Source organism: Phascolarctos cinereus, unplaced genomic scaffold (assembly GCF_003287225.1).
Source record: "Phascolarctos cinereus isolate Bilbo 61053 unplaced genomic scaffold, phaCin_HiC Scaffold_3;HRSCAF=262, whole genome shotgun sequence".
Classification (NCBI taxonomy): Eukaryota; Metazoa; Chordata; class Mammalia; order Diprotodontia; family Phascolarctidae; genus Phascolarctos; species Phascolarctos cinereus.
In genome coordinates, this window is record NW_027555736.1 from 239,789,909 (window position 1) to 239,810,418 (window position 20,510).

A 20,510-nucleotide genomic window follows, 5' to 3' on the forward strand; every position below is an offset into this window, starting at 1 on the left:
TTCAGTCAACCAATACAGCTCTATCTGCTGTTTGCATTCTTTTGGCTCTGTTTTCTTCACTTTCTATCACTTCATACAAATCTCGCCTTGTTTCCCTAGCATTCTTTATTCCAATACAGTCATATACCATGATAAGTGCTAACATTTATATAGTGCTTTTAGGTTTGCCAAGCATTTTACATATATTGCCTCATTTGATCCATTGTTTGTTCACCCATTCCCCCATCTAGAAGCAAATGTTCTTTTCTCCTGGCTTTTTGTTATTGCAGTTAATGCTGCTGAGTATTCTTGTGCATATAGGTGTTTTCTTGCTACAATTTACCTACTAAGAATACAATGTAGATGGTGGGGGGAGGGGTGTGTCAAGCTACCAGGGATAAAAGAGATGATTGCTCTTTCCTATGAATTCTCACCTTTCATTGAATGTTTATATGTTAAGCATCACTGTCATACCACTAAAAGTGAAAGTAAAACTCAAAATCGCAAACCACATATCCAAGTAATATGTACTTCAGCTGGCCAGTCCTGGATGATGAATAGAGGACCGGAATAACACTGCCTCTAATATTTCCTCTAGTTTGGTGATGAATCTTCAGATCTCCACAACTATCTTCTCCTACCCCCTGTAAAGTACAGGAAGGAAATACAGCTTGGAATTTAGCTCCTCTGCAATTCACATGGGCAGTTTCATGACTCCACCAGCAGTGCATTAATGTCTCTTTTCCCCCACATCCCCTCTAACATTTGTCATTTGCTTTTTCTGTTCTATTAGCAATCTAATAGGTATGAGGTAGTACCTCAGAATTGTTTTAATAGTTTTCAATAGTCAGAATATTTCTTCTTATGTCTATAGACAGCTTTGACTACTTGATCTGACAACTGATCATATATTTTCACTGTTTATCAATTGGGGAATGGCTCTTATTTTTATAAATTTAACTCAGTTCTTTGTATGTTTGAGAAATGAGGCCTTTATCAGACACTTGCTTCAAAATTTTTTCCAGTTACTATTGAATCTAATTGTATTTCCCTCCATCCTATTCCTCCCCCTGCCATTTATTCTAGTCTCTCTTTCCTTTCACCCTGTTCCTCTTCAAAAATGTTTTGATCTCTATTTTTAAGGAATCAAATTAGCTCACGGCCTATTAATTTTCCTACCTTTTAAATAAATCAACCTATTATCAATTCAATAATCTTTTCATTTAACTTTTTCTCACCTTAGATGCTTCAAATTTTTTTTTATGTTCTTGACTTGAGATTATAAATTTGCTTGTTTTGCAGTTTTTGAAGTTATTTTTTGAATCCATTATTCCCTCTCCTTTTCTCTTTAATTAATATAAATATTCATAGACAAAAATTTTCTTCCAAGGACTGTTAGTAGTATCTTATAAACTTTGATAGGGTCTTCATATTATCTTGCTTCCTAAAATAATTATTTATTGTTTCTCACTCATTAACTTGTATATCAATATTCAGTTTCATAAGATCATAGGAGCTACAGATTTAAAGATGGAAGTGACTTTAGAGGTCATTGAATCCATCCCCCTAATTTTGCAGGAAAATGAGGCTGAGAGAGGTTAAGTGATTTATTTGTCCAGGATCACATACCCAGTAACTGTCCAAGGCAGGATCAGAACTCATATTTTCCCTGCTCCAAGCCCAGTACTCTGTCTATTGCCCAGCCTTGGTCTGTAACAAAGGCCCAGGGAAATGAAAGGACTTGCCCAAAGTCACATGGGTAGTAAGAGATAGAGTTGAGATTTGAATCTGGGTTATTTGACCACAAATTCAGTTCTCTTTTTATTATGTCATGTAGTTCTGCTTTTTTACGTATTTCCCTAATTTATATCATGTTATGATTGGTAAAGGATGCGGTTAGTATTTCTTCCTTTCTATGCTTGCTTATGCATGCTTTTTTTCATAGCCCGCAATCAATTTTCATAAAGGCTGAAAAGTAATTATATCCTTTTAGATTTCCATTCAATGATCAACATAAGAGACAGTTGCCCGCAGAGTGAAGAAGTTCTTGGATCAAGTCCTACTTCTGACATGTATTGTGGCTCTGGGCAAATCTTAATATTTCAGTGAATTCTCTAAGACTATAAGTTGTACAATCTGTCACACATTATGTTGGTAAAAGCAATTTCCTCACTGAGAGTTTCTGTTAAATTTGTCAAAGTCTGAGAGTGTTAAATTACCTACAATTATTATGTTAATATTTAAGTTGTTTTACATTGCAGCCAGCCTTTTCTTTAAGTACTTAAATAATTTAGTGTGTAATTTAGTGTGTGTATATTTATAATTTAGTGTATATATATATATATAGTATATATATATAGAGAGAGTATATATATATATATACATATATATATGTACACATACACACAATAATGACATTGTTTCATTATTTATGGTACCTTTCAGCATAATGTTTCCATGTTTGTTTGTATCAATATAATAAGTATAATAACAAGTATAGACAAAGAAGAAACAAATTTATTTCTTTTTGCAGATAATACAATAGTTTAGAGAACCCTAGAGGTAGGACTAAAATTAATTGAAACAATAAATAACTTCATCAAAGTAACAGAATACATAATAAGTCCTTGAATCATTAACCTTTCTGAATATCACCAACATAAACCCAGTAGAAATTCCATTCCAATTAATTACAGAACAATAAAATTGCAGTTCTCGTAGCAAGATACGCAAAGAAGCTATATGGATACAACTATAAAACATTATTTACAGAAATAAAGACAGAAAAATAATTAGAGGGATGTTAATTACTCATGGTTGAACTGTCACAATATAAAAATGACAATATTACCTAAATTATGAAGTACCAGACCATTCAAACTCCTAAAAAGTTACTTTATATTACTAGAAAAAGTAATAATAAAATTCATCTGGAAAGTTCAAGAGTCTCAAAGAAAATAAGGGGGGAGGGAACTAAGGGAGCCTAGAGGTACCAGATCTCAAATTATACTTATGCAAATTTAGGGCAGAGTTTAGATAAATAGCAAGCATCAATACTGGGATATATATAATTCCGTGTGTGTGTGTGTGTGTGTGTGTGTGCCTAGTACTGGGATGTGTTAGACTTGTTTATTGATACTTGCCAAACAAGCATCACACAGGAGAATATGGACTGATGCAGTCAGGACTGATGCAGATACAGGATCTATGCACAAAAAAGAGCCTCACATGGCCTCCTTTGCTCCTACTATCCTATGGGGTAACTTGCTTGGTGGTGACATGAATAAGTAGCTAAGGCCCAGAGACTCTGGAAGCCTGAATTTACATAAGAGTTTTCAGGCAAAAGGTGTGCAGTGATAACCATAGGGCAATGGGGTCAGGAAATGTGAACCAGTGGCAAAAGAAGATTTCTAAAAATTAACCAGAAAGGACTACTCAGGATGAGGAAGGTAGGATTATAACTATGCTGAATCAATAAGCTTGCTGGAGAGTTTCAGCAGCCAGTTCTAACCAGCACTGTGTGAAGTTTAAGCCTTATGCATATCGGAGTTGTGTAAATAGGAGATAGTTTTAGGAGAAATGAACCATAATATCCTCTGGTTATCCAGTGCTACAAAGCAGTAATCATTAAAAACTATGTGATACTGGCTTAAAAATAGAAAAGTTGATTAGTGGAACACCGATTAGATGCACTAGGTACCCAAGATGCAAAAGCAAATGAGCACAGAATTACAGTGTTTGATAAATCCCAACTATTGGAATAAAACTCACTATTCAACAAAAAATGCCTGGAAGATTGAAAAACAGACTGGCAAAAATTCATTTTAGACCAATAACTCACACTTTATGTCACAATAAACTCCAAATGGATACAGAATCTGCACACAAAAAAGTTAATAATCATAAGCAAATTAGAGGAATAAGAAAGGAGATACCTCTCACAATTATGGATAAAGACATAGTTCTCAGCCAAACAGGGGATAGAAAGGATGACAAGACATAAAATGGACAATTTTATTATTTAAAATTGAATTTTAGCATAAATAAAAATGAGTGTAGTTAAAATTATAAGGGAAGTAATTGGGAGGAAATTCTTTCAGCAAACTTCTCTGATGAAATCAATAGATAAATAGATAGACAGATACACAGAGACATCCATATATATACACATATATATTTCCATATATATGTGCATAATTAATTCAAATGTATAAGAACAAGAACCATTCCCCAGTAGATAAGTGCTAAAAGGATACAAATAAGTGACTCTAGAAAAAAATACAAGTAACCAATAACCACATGAAAATACCTCAAATTATGAATAATAAGGCAAATTAAAATTAAAACACCTCTGAAGTACTATCTCACAACTATCAAGCTGGCAAAGATGTTTGTGGTAGGAGTGATATCCTAACCCCTGCCCCCATGCAAGTTAGGCTTAGTTATACCTTAAAAAGATTGACTCAGGGGGCAGCTAGGTGGCGCAGTGGACAGAGCTCTGGCCTTGGAGTCAGAAGTACATGAGTTTAAATCCAGTCTCAGACACATGTCACTTACTAGCTGTGTGACCCTGAGCAAGTCACTTAACCCCTATTGCCTCACCAAAAAAAAAAAGCAAAAAAAAATTGACTCAGAAGACTAAAAACTCAGGCTGTTGACATCACTTCCTGGTTACATAAATACAAAATAGCCACAAGGAGCTCCAGATACTTGCTCTAATGCTTGGCTAGAGGATCAAGATGAGCAACTTAGGCAAGATGAGTTATATTTGGCTGAAACAATTTGAGGTGTCATCAGTGCCTATCCTTGTTGAATATCCTTCTCCTGATTTGGCTAACTAAATCTTTTTGTTGTTGTTCTTAACTGTTGAATGACCTACTTCTGATTCAATTTGTTGTAATATTGAAACTCAACTACCAAGGTTAAGACTTGAGTCAGTCCTAGCTCAGAACCTCGATAAAAGCAGAAAATTGCAAGTGTAGGAGGGACTGTGAAAGAGGAGACAAACTAATACATTGTTGATGTAGCTGTGAATTGGCCCAGCCATCTGGAAAAAAAAAAACTACACATCTATGCATACACTTTGTGTCTATGATACCACTATGAGGTATATAGGGTACATACGCCCTAAATAGAAAAAAGAACTAGAGAAAAGACCTGTTTGTGCAAAAATATTTATAGCAGTACTTTTTGTTGTACCAAGGAACTGGAAACAAAGAAGAATATCAATCAATTCAGGAGTGAATGAACAAATTATGCTATATGAATGTAATGTGCCATAAGAAATGATAAAAGGGATGGATTCAGAGAAACTTGGAAAAACTTGTATGAACTGACATACAGTAAAGAATCAAGAAAAAAATTATACAACGACATTGTAAAGGAAAGTAACTTTGAAAGGCTTAGGGAATGTGATCAATGCAATAATCAACTACAACTCCAAAAGACTGATGATGAATCAAACCTCCTGCCTCTTAACAGAGAGATAATGAATTAGAGAGGCAGGATGAGACCTATGTTTTCTGATGGAATCAAAAAGTAGATCTGTTTTACTTGACAATATATATTTGTTACAAAAGAGAACACTTATTTTCTTTATTCTTTTTGGGGGAAAGAGTGATGGAGAGAAGGAAAAATAATAGAGATACCACAAATAAAAGAAAATGAAAGAAGAATGTTACTATATTATTTACAAAAGACATTGAAAAGAGCAGAAGGAAGTTCAGAGGAAGATAGAAACAGGAGAGCTTTGGACCAAAGGTGTTGAATTTATTGTATAATTTTTTAAAAGCTTCATAGATTCATATGCAATCTTCTTTTTTCTATTTTTCTTTGTATACAGAAATTCCCATATTAGTTAAGTTTGTAATAATTTTAAAAACCTGATGAAGGCATCCTTACATTAAAGAAGAATGATTTGTTCATGTAATACACTTCCCTTTATTGAATATGTTGTCCTGAAGTATAAGCTATTTTCTTTTGTTTTTTGGTATATCATAATCTAATGTTTATTTTTTCAGATGTTTGTTTAGCTATTCTCCACCATTACAAAGCACTGCTAATAAATATTTTGGTATTTATGAGGACTTTCTTTCTTGTCTTTGGGGTATAAGCCTAGTAATGGAATCTCTGGGTCAAGAGGTATGGACATTTTAGTCATTTTACTTATACAGTTTCAAATTGCTTTCCAAAATGGTTGTTCTGATTCACAATCTAACCAACTAAGACCCTAGTGTCTTCTTCCCACAATCCCACCAACATTGACTATCCCATCTTTTCTCATCTTTGCCAATTTGCTGCATGTGAGATAAAACCTCAAGGGTGTATTGATTTGCATTTCTCTTATTACTGATGAGTTGGAGCATTCTTTCACATGGTTGTCAATAGTTTGCAATTCTTTTGTTCATATGTCTGCTTATATCTACTGAGGAATGGCTTTTGGCCATATGTATCATTAATATTCATATATACATGTATACATATAGGTAGGTAATTACATATATATGTGCATATATGTGTGATGTGAATTATTTGCACATCTTGGATACCAAGCCCTCCTGAGAGAAATTTGATACAAAGATTTTTCCCTATTAGACAATTTCTCTGTTTAATCCAGTGCATTAATTTTGTTTATGCAGAAGCTTTTAAGTTTCATGTAATCAAAATTATTATCAGCTTTGTTTTTTGTAATTGCCTCTATTCTAATGTTTCCTTTTCTTTTGTATTATTGAGTAGACACACATAATACAAATGGCATTCTCTGATACATGAACAATGTACATGTTGTACCCCACTCCAGTAGAATGGAAACTTCTTGAAGGCAAAGACAAATTCATTTTTGTCATTGAATTGTCAGAATCTAACAATACGTTGCATATTTTGGGGGTGGGGAAGAGGGAAAGGAAATGTCTAGACTTCTTATCTACCTGGCACAGAGAACTCCCAATGAGGAAATCATTCTGCGAATGCAGATCAGTAACAATTCTGCAACTTATAGTCTTAGAAAGGTGTCTAAGTCACTTTAGCTTAAATTTCTTGGCCAACTTAAAAAATGTTTCCTTAATTTTGGATGTCCCAATTTCTTACATTACATACTCCTTCTAATCCAAATCCATGCATCATACAGAAATATTCTCTCTTTTTTCCTTTTTTTGGAGGCAATCAGGGTTAAGTGACTTGCCCAGGGTCACCCAGCTAGAAAATGTCTAAGGCTAGATTTTAATGCAGGTCCTCCTGACTTTAGAGCTAGTGCTCTACTCACTGTACCACCTAGTTGCCCCATGTAAAAATAATCTAATAAAAGGATGGCCAGTGCTAAATAAAGCACTCAAAATTCTATGAGTTTATATAACCCAATATTAAAGTTTACTTTAATAGTCGACTATTTTTAACAGATGAGGTCTGAGACTGAGATGGTCCAATGATTTGTCCGTGGTCACATGGCTAGTAAGTGACTGAGGCAAGAAGTTAACTCAGTTCTTCTTCCAGGACTCTGCCTTGTCCAGGGTTCTTAACACTACACTAAACTGACTTTTATAAAATGGACTCTCTGCCCTTACTATATCACAGCCTTCCTCTCATGGTCCTGTTCCTGACTTTTTAGACTTTAAAATCATGCTTCTACCACTGTCTCATCTCAGCACCTGGAGCCTCCTCAACCTAGAACATCCTAGCATCCCTATGACACACTTACCCTGAAATATCCTTCTGCTAGTCCCACCCTTCCATTTTCCCATTAATGTGTAGATCTGCATGATACAAACTGGCATTCTCTGATATATGAACTACGTATATGTTGTGCCCCACTCCAACAGAAGGGAAACTCTTTGAAGGCAAGGACAATCTCATTTTGAAGTGGAACCTCCATTTTGGGAAGGAGTCAGGCTGGTCTGCCTTCATTTCCCTCCTGGCCCTGTTCCTAACTTTCTAGATTTCAAACTCATACCCCCTTCATCCTTCTCCTGTCCCCCCACCATTCCCAGCTTTTCAGCTCTTTTCTAAGTGAGACCCCCATTAGAATATAAACTTCTTAAGCCCAGGGGCTATCTTTCTTTTGTTTGCACTTGTATCCCTAGTGCTTAGCACGGTGCCCAGCACATAGTAGGTGATAATAAATGGTTGTTTCCTTTCTTCCTTGTTGTGAGGACTAGATCTGATCATGGATCTAGAATTGGAACCATCTAGTGCAGTCCGCTCATCTTGCAGATCAGAAAATTGAGGCCCAGGGAGGTTAGATGACTTGATCAAAGTCACATAGGCATTAAATAACAGAGGTAGGATTTGAACCCAGGTGTCCTGACTCTAGAGTTATTGCTATTTTTCCACTGTTTATACTAGCTATTCACAATTTGTGATGGACTTTTGTATAACTAGAATTTAAAGGGGAGGAGACAAGCTTGAGTAATATAAATATAATATAAATAAAAGCTTGAGTACCCCTTTAAGGGATAGTGAGCAGGAAAGTAACTTGAGCCTAATATACCTGAAATATCTATTGTTGACTCCCCACAAACTGCAATTAGACTATCTATGTGGACATGGATGAGCTACATAGGCACCATGCACACTTTCTTGGAATACAAAGACACAAATTTTTCCATTCAAGTTCATGAACTTCTTGAAATCTATCCATGAACTCCCTCAGGGGTCTGTGGACCCCAGGTTAAGAACCATTTAATTAAATGACCTTGAAGCCTCTTCTATCCCTAAATCCTATGATGCAGAGAAACCTCTGTCTACCCAAAAGCATCTTCCTAGCACAGTTCTTAACCTGACATCCTTGAACTTGTGGGTTTTAAAAAATATTTTTTAAATTTTATTTCAGTAATTGGTTTCTTTTGTAATTCTGTGTATTTTATTTCATGCATCTAAAAACAGTATTCTGAGAAGTAGTCCATAGCTTAATCAGACTGCCAAAGGTGTCCATGACACCAAAAAAGGGTGAGAATAACTGTCCCAGCACTTGTCCCAATGCAGAAAATACTTGAGAAAAGGAAGTGAAAAAGCTACACTAATAGAGTATTAAAGCCTGCCTTTTACTTTTTTAACATCTTTTACAACTTTTTTTTAACCACCTTCCTTGTATTTCATATAGCACAATAGTATTCCATCACAATCATATGCCACAACTTGTTCAGCCATTCCCCAACTGAGGGGCATCTCATCAGTCTCCAATTCTTTGCCGCCACAAAAAGCTGCTATAAATATTTTTGTACATATAGGTGCTTTTTAAAATTTGATCTCTTTAAGATACAGGCATAGTAGTGGTGTTACTGGGTAAAAGGGTATGCACAGTTTTATAAGCCCTTTGGGCATAGTTCCAAATTGCTCTCTAGAATGGTTGGATCAGTTCACAACTCCACCAACAATGCATTAGTGTACCTCTTTTTCCCTCATCTCCTCCAGCATTTGTCATTCTGATAGGTGTGAACTGGTATCTCAGTGTTGTTTTAATTTGCTTTTCTCTAACCAATAGCACTTTCAAGCATTTTTTTTATTTGGCTATAGATAGCTTTGATTTCTTCTGAAAACTGCCTGTTTATATGATTTGACTACTCACCAGTTGGGGAATGGCTCTTATTTTTTATGAATTTGATTCAGTTTTATATTCCTGTATATTTGAGAAATGAGGACTTCATCAGAGAAACTTCCTGTAAACATTTTTTACATTACTTCATTGTCTATGGTACCTTATAGCATACATAATTCCCTGATTATCTCTTTTAATTAGGTCTATTTTTGCTTTTGCTTTGTCTAACATTATGATTGCTACCCCTGCCTTTTTTACTTCAGGTGAAGGATATTAGATCCTGCTCTAGCCCTTTTTTAAAATTTTGGGTGTCTTTCTGTTTCAAGTGTCTCTTATAAACAATATATTGTTGGATTCTGATTTCTAATCCATTCTGCTATCTGCTTCTGTTTTATGGGGAGCTCATCCCATTCACAGTTACGTGAATTGTTATGTGTATTTCCTTCCATTCCATTATCTTTTATGTTTCTCTTCTCTCTCTCTCTCTCTCTCTCTCTCTCTCTCTCTCTCTGTCTCTCTCTCTCTCTGTCTCTCTCTCTCTCTCTTTTTCTCTCTCTCCCTTCCTCCCTCCTTCCCTCCTCCTCTCCTCCAAAGTCTATTTTGCTTCTAATCCCTGCCTCCCTTAATCCACCCTCCCTTTTATCATCCTCCCCTTTCTTTTATACCCTTCCTCTCCTATTTCCCTATTGGTAAGTTGCATTTCTATATGCAAGTGAGTGTGTATATATATTCTTCCCTCTTTGAACCAATTCTGATGGGAGTGAGGTTGAAGCATTGCTCCCTCATTTCCCCCAATTGTAAAAGCTTTTCCTTATGCACCTCACTTACGTGAGAAATTTTCCCCCATTCTACCCCTCCCTTCCTCATTCTTCCAGTGCATCCCTCTTTCTCCCTCCTTCATTTTTGGGGGATCATTCCAACATAATCAACTTCCACCCATACTGTCTGTCTATGTAAATTCCTTTTAACTTCCCTAATAAAGTTCTTAGGAGTTACATACATCATCGTCTCATATGTTTACCTTTTTGTGCTTCTCTTGAGTCTTGTATCTGAAAGTCAAATTCTTCATTGAGCTCTAGTCTTTTCATCAGGAATACTTGTAAGTCCTCTATTTCATTAAGTATTCATTTTTTCACCTGAAGGATTATACTCAGTTTTGCTAGGTAGATTATTCCTGGTTGTAATCCTAGCTCCCTTACCTTCTGGAATATTATATTCTAAGCCCTCAGCACCTTTGCTTGTAACTATTTCCACTTTGTTGTCTTCTTCTGCATTTGTCTTGGTCTTCCCTACCACCCTAGTAACTTTTAATGGTCAAATTCTTTTTTTGTTTGCTCATTTTTCCACCCTGTTTTTTTTTAACTTTGAACTTTATGTTAAAGTTGGGCTTTGCTCACCTGTGCAGGAGGGGAAGTCACTGTCCCAAGCTTCAGGCTTTTTTGTGCTGCCATTTTCAAAGTTAGTTCTGGGGGTCTGTAAGTTTTTGGTGTTTGCAAGATGGTATAATCCTGGGAGAGGTATGGTCATTTCTCTTCTGATCTATGTCCTGATTTTTACCCAGGAAGTGTCCCTGGTCCTCTGTAGCCACAAGGGCTAGTGCTCCTCTTCACTTTGGGTACTGTGACCAGGACTTCTGTTCCCTTGTGACCAACCACAATGTTCCTCTCTGCCCTGGAGCTGCAATTCAGAACTGCATATGGGCAATAGAGTTGCCAGTCAGCACCGGTTGTATCCCCAGCAAAGGGTGCCCTGTAATTTCTTTCTGACCAGCTATCTGAAAGCCCTCCTTACCCTCTCTGGGCTGAGAACTCCCAAAGCTGCTACTGTTGCTGCTGCAGCCACTTTGCTACCGCTGTGTGTGGGCTCCCGACAGGCCTCCATCCTGGTTTTACAGACTTCTGCTGACCTCTTAGGTTTTCTTAAACTGGAAAAATGTCTCACCTTGACCTTTTGTTGGGTCTGCAATTCCAAAATTTGGTTTGAGACATTATTTTAAAGTTGTTTGGAGGGGAATGTTGGAAGAGTTCAACTAGGTGGCTGCCCCTGGTCTACCATCTTGGCTCTGCCAAAACTTCCCTTTTAGATTGGAAGAAATCATTCGTGCCAAGGGGAGGCTTAGTTGACAGGGGTCTAGTTAGCCTGTTAAATGTTAAATAACCATGCTTTGAAAAAAATTATATTAGCATAACTCACATCTCTCCACCTAGGTCCTCACTGTTTTGGGCATGGGCACTTTTTATCTTGTTATGGTTTCAGTTTATGACCATACCCACGTTTCCTCCCCATGTCCCAACTCTTCCCCAAGCTCATGCACTCTGGTGAAGAACTTAGTTCTGCTTTATCTTTTTCGAGGGCTTGCTATGCTCTTCCTTTCTCTTGGTCCAGATCCTGGCTCTGAACCAAGCATACAGATTTCTCACGCATCCAAGCTCCACCGCTAACCACTGCCCCATGTCTATTCTTCTGGCCCAAGACTCTACAACACTCTTTAGTACTTGGTGGCCATTCCTGACCCAGCTGGCAATCCCTAGAGATTCCAGCCAGAACCAGCCTGGTTAGCTCAGTTCCATCTGGGCACTTCAGTTCTGGGCTGGCACTAGCATGTAAAATTATCATTGCTGAAGCAATGGATGCCATCAAATATCCATCAATGAAGAAAACAGTGTACAAAGCCTTGATATCTATCTATTAGGTGGTCTTGGTTGCTTTCCAGTTATCACTTCAGGAACCAAGTACTAGCTTCTTCCCATTCCTTCTCTTATTTGAATCGGCCAAAGAGACAAAGCTATCTGCTGACTCTTCTTTATTATCCTAAGTATGCACGTGAATAGAATTATTTTTTAAAATGGGGATAGTTAATATTAGCATTTGAGATAGACATGTTTTTCTCTAATTTAGACAATAAATGATTAGAAAATGGGAGTTTCCCTATATAGAGACAAGAAAAAGATAGCTGAATTCTAGGTAAAACATTCTTCCCAGACAAATATTCCCTGGCTTACAACTTTTTTCCTGGTAGATTATACCCTATGGACAGTTTGAATTTATATCAGGAATATAGATTTGGCTTAATATAAGAAAAAGCATAAATGTAATAGACCATATTAATAACAAAAAGTAATGACATATCAATAGATGCTGAGCAGGGCTTTTACACAATTTAACACCTATTTCCATTAAAAACAACAATAGAAAGCATAGGACATGTCATTAATGTGTTAAATAGTGTATCTAAAACCCATAAACAATATTACAAGTAATGGAGAAAAGCTAGAGACCTTACCAGTAAGACCTGGGATTAATCAAGGATGTTTGTTAGCAACACTATTATTTTATATAAAACTAACATACAAACTTTAGCAATAAGACAAAAAATTAGAGGATAAACATAGACAAGGAAAAAACTTATCACTTTCTGCCTGTAATATAATGATCTATCTATCTAGAGAACCCTAAAAAGTCAACTAAAAATTAATCAAAATAATTAACTTCAACAAAGTTGCAGAATACAAAATAAACCCACATATATCATCAACCCTTCTTTACATTGCCAGTTAAACTCAGCAGAAATGGAAAGAAATACTCCATTAAAATAATTTCAAAATATGATAATAATCATTATTATATTAACCAACATAGCACTTTCAAGGTTTACAAAGCACTTTTACAAATATGCATTTTATCCTTACAACACTGAGAAGTAAATGATATTGTTATCTTTATTTCGCAGCTGAAAAAACTGAGGGATACGGAAACTATTCTACTTCTCTAGGGTCATACCAATAATAAGTATCTGTGGCAATATTTGAACTCAAATCTTTCTACTTCAGGTCCAGCCCTCTAGACACTGCAGCTAGTAAATATTTGATTGTCCACCTGCCAAGACACACCCAAAAACTATATGAATACAACTACAAAATACTCTTTGGAGCAATATCCCCAAATAATTGGAGAAATAGTAATTGTTCATGGTTAGGCCATGCCAATATGATAAAAATCACAATACTACCTGAATTAATATACTTACTCAGTGTCATAGCAATCAAACTACCACAGAATTATTTTGCTGAGCTAGAAAAAGTAATAACAAAATTCAACTGTAGGAACAAAAGATTCCCAAGAGGAAGAATAAAAAAAAAAACCAGAAAGGGGACCTAGCAATAACAGATCTCCACCTATGCTACAAAAAGTAGTCATCAAAAATATTTAATACTGATTGAAAAATAAAGAGGTCAGTCAATGGAACAGATTAAGTATACAAGGCAGAATAAAATAATAGCATGTTCTTAAACCCAAAGATGGAAACTACTGGGATAAGGTCTCCCTACTGAACGAAAAGTGCTGAGAAAAGTAGACAGCTTTCTGGGAGAAATTAGTTTTATACCAACTTCTTACATCCTCTACCACAATAAACTTCAAAAGGATGAATGACAGGTTACATCATGAATGAGAGAAATTAGAGGAGCAAGAAAGAAAATATCTTATATAGTTATGTATAGAAGAATTCATGACCAAAAAATGCATAGAGAGGATCATAGAAGATGAAATAGATAGTTCTGATTACATAAAATTAAACATTTCCACACATACGAAATGAATGCAGTTAAAATCAGAAGGGAAACTGTTAACTGGGAAAATTTTTTTGCAGTAAATTTCTCTGGTCCTGACATGGTAGTGCTTGGCATCTATCCTTAGGAGCATTCCTTAATAGCACCACGTTTTCTAGCATGGTTGATATCATAGCAACGGACAGAGGTGTCACAGTGGATGGAGTGCTAGTCCTGGAGTCAAGAAGACCCGAGCTCAAATCTGCTCTCAGACTCTTACCCGGTGTGTGACCCTGGGAAAGTCACTTTAACCTGTTTGCCTCAGTTTCCCCTGTGGTAAAATGGGGATAATAACAGTACCTCCTTTACAGGATGTAAGGATCCTATGAGATGTGTAAAGCTCTTAGTATGATGCCTGGCACATGGTAGGTGTTATCAAAATGCTTTTCCCTTCCCCCCATTGGCATACAGGCCCTGAAATATTTTCAAACTTTCTGTCAGATATTGTAATAAAAATTTATTTGTTTGTTCATGATAGTTATAGCAAATGCCATTTAAAGAAATATCACTGGTTTTTTAAAAAGCAGCTGGTTGCATTCTTGTCATCAATCTCTAAAAGGATTTTTAGAAATTCTAGTCTGAGGTGATTCTGCACTCCTTGGTACCAAGATCCAAATTAAATGTGATTTCAGCTCCCTTGGATTTATGATCAGAAATGTTTTAAAGCATTTTAGTACTTTAGTAGCTTAAAATTTCTAACTTTAATTTTTATGTGTAAAGCAGGGATAATTCTTTTAATACTCATCTTAAAGGTGATTTGGGGAGAGTCACTTAATTTCTCTAAACCTCAATTTCTTCATCTGTTAATTGGGACCCACACTTGTAACAATTACCTCATGGAACTGTTGTGAGGAATTCACTTAGCAAATATTAAGGCATTATATAAATTTGAGTATTTTTTTATTATTATTTTTGTCCTTCTGTCATTTTCAGTTATGTCTGACTCTTCATGATCCCATTAGGATTTTCTTGGCAAAGATACAGAGGTAGTTCACCATTTCCTTCTCCAGATCATTTCACAGATTATTATGAGGGTTATTTTATTATTGTAAAGACTAGAAAGTGATTTAACTAATTTAACTACCATTTTTACATTAAAGTATCCAAGGTTAGAATTACTTTTTTTTAAATCACATGTGTGCAGGCACAATGCACACATATAACTATGTACATTTGTACACTTATACATGTATGCATATATGTGTGCACATATATAAAAATTTTAGGAGTGAGACTTAAGGACAGGAAACCATATTTCTGTACACTACATTTCTAACAGGGAAGGTGAAGGGCAGAAAAACAGCCTCTTTTCTGGACAAGGGCCTCCAGTGAATTAAGGTTAAATGGATTTACACTTACAGGACCCCAGGTCTCTAATTGGGGCCTTTAATTCCTGTAATCCAGAAGGATTTAGAGCAGATGCTTCTAGATTGCTGCCAGAGCCCACAGGTGACTAGTGAGGAAAAAACAATTAGTGTCTGAATCACCATTAGACGGAAAAGGGCGGCTCAATGAAACCTAATGCAGGCCCAGTCAGTGGGGGGCAGGAGGGTAAAGAACAGCAAATATCCAGCCAAAGGCAAGGAAGGGGAAAATCTGCTCCTTTTCCCTCTTCAGTTTTGGATCCCACTGGAGGTCTGAGGATTTGTTTTTCCAAAGTGGGTTAATTTGTCACTTTAAAGAGGAAAAAAAAGCAGAGGGTGATTAAATTCAAATTTGAGAAAGACAGTTTTCATCCTGTCTTTCCCAGTTCGAAATAATGACAGGAACAATAATGATAAAATACACTGCATCTTTAGACCTTAACTTTCATGAAATGAAATCCCCATCTAACATTCTTCTAACACTATAGACACAGAATAAAGAAAGCAAAGTGGTTCAAGACTATTCAAAAGAAAGAGCTTCAGGCTCTAAAGGTAAGGTCAAACATAATTATAGGAGCCAATGTTCCATTTCATCCTTTGCTCAACATTCATTCCAACTCAACCTGTACTTCACTGTGTCTCTTTTACCTTGACAGTAGCCAAATCCTTACCCAATACTGTGTGTGTATTGATGGATTGACTTTGCTTAGGTATTACATGCAAAAGAATATCTTTGTATTTCATAGCTCTCCTCACTCTCATATTATCGCTAAAAAAAAAAAATTTCTCCATTACAGTGAAATTTAAACTAGGTCTGCAGTCAAATAATCTGGATTCAAATCACAGCTTACAGTCAGTCCATGAGCATTTATTAAGCACCTACTGTGTGCCGAGCACTGTCTGAAGCACTAGAGAAACAAAGATAGGCCTTGATGTCACTAGTGACTCATACTTTCTGCACCTTAGTTTCCTCATATGTGAAATGAAAGGTTCTTATTTGGGGGCTGGTGGGGATGTCAACTCAAGTCCCCAAAATTGAACTTTCCCTTGTATAAAGAAAAATAGCTAAGCAAAAACACCCTAGACAGTGACTGCAACCAGCAATACATACTTCTTTCTGCCCTAATAGTCCCTCACCTTTCTGCTGAGTGGATGGGGGTATGTTTCATTTATCTGTTAGTGTTAATTATCTATTGATAATGACACAACCATTATTGATTTTTCAGTTACTAAGAATTCAGCTTTCTTTTTCCTTATATTGTTGTAGTGGTAAATAATGTTTTCTTGGTTTGCTCTTCTTCCTCCCCACCCCCGAGGCAATTGGGGTTAAGTGACTTGCCCAGGGTCACACAGCTAGTGAGTGTCATGTGTCTGAGGTCGGATTTGAACTCGGGTCCTCCTGACTCCAGGGCCAGTGCTATATCCACTATGCCACCTAGCTGCCCCAGTACCACTGTTTTTGTTTTGTTTTTTGTTTTTGTTTTGAATTCTAAGATTTCTGGGAAGTTGTCCTTCTTTGCTTCTTGCTATGGAAAGTGAATATGACTAAATCAGTACATCCTAGTAGGTCTTTGCTAGATTCTCATTAATTTTCATATCCTTACTCCCACACATTTGGCAATTGTCAAGCTACCAGATTTACTGTCCAAGGTCAGCAGTGAGGATTTATATTTCCAAATCTCCACTCATTCGACAAACTGTACTTCTACATTTACCAATAAACAATCAATCATTATAATTTATCCTATTTGATTAGATGTGATATGAACACAAATTATGAATAAATAATAGATTCAAATGAATAATTATGATAAATTTATCATAAAAGTGGAAATGTCTTTCATTGCCTCAATTGTGAAGGAATTGAAAATGTTTTCAGATGCTCAACTTTTGGCTTTATTCAGGCTACAAATTGATGGCATTTCTCTTTATTTTTTTATTTGGGAATTTTAGGTTTTACAACATTATGTATATGGGAGCCCTCTGGTGGCCAAAGTAAAACATCTAAATTGAACAGAAAGTAAAACAAAAAAACAGATTCTAAAGAAATCACTGGGTCGTAGATATAAAGCTGAAGGGAACCCTAAAGCTCATCTAGTTCAACCCCTTTTACGTTATAGATGAAGAAATTGGGGCCCAGAGAAGTTAAGGGACTTACCTGAAGTCTCATGAGTAGTAAGTTTCAGAGTTGGGATTCAAACTCTCTCTTTCTCTCTGTCTCTCTCTCTTTCTCTGTCTCTGTCTCTCTGTCTCTCTGTCTCTCTGTCTCTCTCTCTGTCTCTCTCTCTCTCTGTCTCTCTCTCTCTCTCTCTCTCTCTCTCTCTCTCTCTCTGTCTCTCTCTCTCTCTCTCTCTGTCTCTCTCTGTCTGCCTCTTTCTGTCTGTTTATGTCATGTGATTTTTCAAGATTCTTTAATATCCCAGTTTAATATGACCTACTACCACATGACAACATAAACAATAAAAACTCTCTATCTCTCTCTTTCTCTCTCTGTCTCTCTGTCTGTTTCTCTCTCTCTGTCTCTCTCTCTCTCTCTGTCTCTCTGCCTCTGTGTGTGTCTCTCTGTCTCTGTCTCTCTCTGTCTCTCTCTCTCCCCTTGTCTCCCTTTTCTCTCCTCCTCTCTGTCTCTCACCTCATCACCTCCTTCCCATGGACTTATTGATCATTTCTATGGAGATGGCTCATAGATCTATTTATTCAGCCCCACTCTCTCTTCCTCCCTGAACTTCAGGCGTGGCTCACCAATTGCCTATTGGACATTTTAAAATGGAAGTCTCAGAGTTATCTCAAACATAAAGTGTCCAAAACACAACCTACTGTCTTTTACCCCAAACTCACCCTTCTTCCAAACTTTCTTCTTTCTGTCAAAGGCACAACACTTTTCTGGGGTTCTTAATCTTATAGTTATCCTCCACTCTTCACTCTCCCTCAACCCCCCTTCCCCACCATGGCCAGAGCTGCCAATGTGTTCTTTTTCCCTCCACTATCTCTCTTATGCCATTCTACTCACCCAATCAACACTTTAGTTCAGGTACTCATTACCTCTCTCCTAGATCATAGTAATAGCTCCCTAACTGTTCTTCTTACCTCAAGGATTCAAAATTAGAGGAAGGGAAGAAAAAGGAAGGAAACAAGCATTTATTAAGCTCCTACTATGTGTCTACCACGCTTTACAAATATTATCTCATTTGATCCTGAAGGAAGGGAAGATACTGTGGAAATAGCAAATAACTTCAGGAAATTTGACCCAAGGGAACATATTCCTAAGCTAGATTGCCTCCTTTCCCCAAAAATATTTTCACAACATATGCTGCATATGGACCTTCTTTTCCATTCACATAGTCACTGGCCTTGTCCAGGTCCTTATCAATATATCCTGAACTGTAGCAGTGATCTTCTGTTTGGCCTCCCTATCTCAAGACTCTCTCAACATAAGTCCATCTGCCACTCAGCTGCCAAAATGATTTTCCTAAAATGCAGTTCTGACCATGTCATCCTTCTACTCAAAAACTCCAGTCACTCCCTATTATCTCTAGAATCAAATATAAAATCCTGTGTTTGGTATTTAAAGTAGTTTACTACCAGGCCCTTTCTTAGCTTTCCAGTCTTTTCACAAGTTACTCTCTATGCGTTTTAAGATCCAGCCATATTGACGTGCTCCCTCTTTCATATACGTGGTGCTCCCTCTCCAATCCCTGTGCCTCTACACTTCCTGGTATATTTTCTGATCCCAGCTGCTACTGAGCTCCCACCCCAAACCACTTGTATATTCATATATACATACATGCATGTGTGTGTTTATGTGTGTGTGTATGTATGTATATAAAATATACTTACATATGTGCATGTTTTCTCGCCATTAGAATGTAAGGTCTTTGAGGGCAGGAAGTATTTACTTTTGTCTATTTCCCTAGCTCTTAGCATGTAGTAAATGCTTCATAAATTCTTGTTGATAATTGATTGATTGATTGATCAAAAGTATGGACTTTGGTTTATTATAATGCCTGATATCCTATCTATTAAAATGTCTATTTGGGCTAGATAGTAACTAGCTTAAAAGCTTCTGAGAGGGTTAAAACAATTTACTTCAAAATTGAAAATATTTAGTCAGATTCCTTTCTCTTAATATCTGAGAGCTATTTCTTAAAGGAATGAGGTTTTTTTTTGATAGTGGTTTGGATGCCTGGGAAGGTCAGAATTGTATTATAATAGAAAACCAACTGGATTTGGAGTCAAAGGTGCTGGGCCCAAATCCTCCTTCTGCTACTTACTACCTGCTTGACCATGGGCAAATGACAACATCTTTGGTTCTCAGTTTCTTTATCTGCAAAATGAATGGATTGGAATTCCAACAAAGATGTGAAAAGTTATATCCAACCTCAACTGACCTGCTAGAGCATTATTAGAGAGCAAAGCTAACTCCTGGTAGGAGCCAAAGTGACGCTTAAGGAGATAGTAATATGGTAGAGGCACCCAAGCCTAGATCCCTATGGTGGACCACGATTATAGAAGAGGTCAGGGAGGGAGACCAAGACCCAGCTATCTCATTCAGAATTATAACAACAGTAGCATCCAGAAAACAGGACAAAAACCAGAGTCCAGGCCCCCATTCAAGAGTGAAAGATAGGACAAAGACTGGCCTTGGAACAAAGCCTCAATTGAGGAACTGAAGCAAAGACAGAAGTAAACATAAAAAAACTCCTAATACAATGAAGAAGTTCTATGGAATTTTCATTTTATTGATATCTTTTGTTTCTATATTTCCCAATATTCTGTGTCACCTCATCCTCAGCCATCTCTGTAACTAAGAATGAAAAAGAAAGGGGAAACAGTTCAGCAAAATTAATCATTACACTAACTGAAACCATTGTGATCTGTACCAAGGTTTGAAGGACATGGTATAGAGGCACCTCTGCAGCAGTTTGTGCCAGAGCCCTCTGCTAGACCTTAGGCCACCATGACTACCTATATCTGATTGGAACCTGTCAGGGCCACAGGAAGGAACAAATCCAATGTCTCCAAGAAGGAGAC